This window comes from Ornithorhynchus anatinus, unplaced genomic scaffold, assembly GCF_004115215.2.
Source record: "Ornithorhynchus anatinus isolate Pmale09 unplaced genomic scaffold, mOrnAna1.pri.v4 scaffold_80_arrow_ctg1, whole genome shotgun sequence".
In the NCBI taxonomy this organism is placed as follows: Eukaryota; Metazoa; Chordata; class Mammalia; order Monotremata; family Ornithorhynchidae; genus Ornithorhynchus; species Ornithorhynchus anatinus.
This window is the reverse complement of record NW_024396936.1, coordinates 1,975,431-1,976,904: the sequence shown is the minus strand read 5'-3', so window position 1 is coordinate 1,976,904 and position 1,474 is coordinate 1,975,431. Positions and strand designations below refer to the sequence as shown.

The window sequence follows — 1,474 nt, the reverse complement described above, 5'->3', positions numbered from 1 at the left end:
CACGCTCTGCTCCTCTGCCGCCCACCTCCTCACCGTTCCCTCGGTCTCGCCTATCCCGCCGTCGACCCCTGGGGTCACGTCCTCCCGCGGTCGTGGAACGCCCTCCCTCCTCACCTCCGCCCAAACTGATTCTCTTTCCCTCTTCAAAACCTTACTTTAAAAATCACCTCCTCCAAGAGGCGTCCCAGACTGAGCTCCTCGTCCCCCTCTACTCCCTCTGCCATCCCCCCTTTACCTCTCCGCAGCTAAGCCTCATTTTCCCCTTTCCCTCTGCCCCTCCACCTCTCCCTTCCCATCCCCACAGCACTGTACTCGTCCGCCTCAACTGTCTATATTTTCGTTACCCTATTTATTTTTGTTAATGAATTGTACATCGCCTTGATTCTATTTAGTTGCCATTGTTTTTACGAGATGTTCTTCCCCTTGACGCTGTTTAGTGCCATTGTTCTTGTCTGTCCGTCTCCCCCGATTAGACTGTAAGCCCGTCAAACGGCAGGGACTGTCTCTATGTGTTGCCGACTTGTTCATCCCAAGCGCTTAGTACAGTGCTCTGCACATAGTAAGCGCTCAATAAATACTATTGAATGAATGAATGGAAGATCCGAGTGGGGGCTGTTGCAATAATCCAGTCAGGATTTTATGAGAGATTTTACCAGCAAGGTAGCAGTTTGGATGCAGAGGAAACGGCAGATTCATTCATTCAATAGTATTTATTGAGCTCTTACTATGTGCAGAGCATTGTACTAAGCGCTTGGAATGTACAAGTCGGCAACAGATAGAGACAGTCCCTGCCCATTGACGGGCTTGCAGTCTAATCAGGGGAGACAGACAGACAAAAACAATAGCAATAAATAGAAGCAAGGTGATGTACATCTGATTAACAAAATAAATAGGGTAATGAAAATATATACAATGAGCCAACGAGCACAGTGCTGAGGGGAGGGGAAGGGAGAGTGGGAAGAGCAGAGGGAAAGGCGGGAAAAGAGGGTTTAGCTGAGGGGAGGTGAAGGGGAGGTAGAGGGGGAGCAGAGGGAGCAGAGGGAGAAGGGGAAGCTCAGTCCGGGAAGGCCTCTTGAAGGAGGTGAGCTCTAAGTAAAAAATGTGGAATGCTTCACGAATTTGCATGCCATCCTTGCGCCGGGCCATACTAATCTCTGTATCGTTCCAATTTTAGTATATGTGCTGCCGAACAGATCTTGGTGATATTGTGAAGGTGAGACCAGCATCTTTTGGTGACGGATTGGATGTGTGGGGTGAATGAGAGAGCAGAGTCACAGATGACACCAAGGTTGCGGGCCTGTGAGACAGGAAGGATGGTAGTGCTCTCCACAGTGACAGGGAAGTCAGGGAGAGGACAGGGTTTGGAAGGGAAGATAAGGAGCTCAGTCTTGGACATGTTGAGTTTTAGGTGGCAGGCAGACAACTAGGTGGAGATGTCCTGGAGGCAGGAGGAGATATGAGCCTGGAGGGAGGG

The 1,474-nt window shown here is 50.1% G+C and overlaps 1 pseudogene; it reads right to left on the bottom strand.

Moving 5' to 3' along the window:
* Positions 1-1,095: 1,095 nt before the first annotated feature.
* On the bottom strand, positions 1,096-1,196 carry LOC114808981 (annotated as a pseudogene).
* Positions 1,197-1,474: the final 278 nt, after the last annotated feature.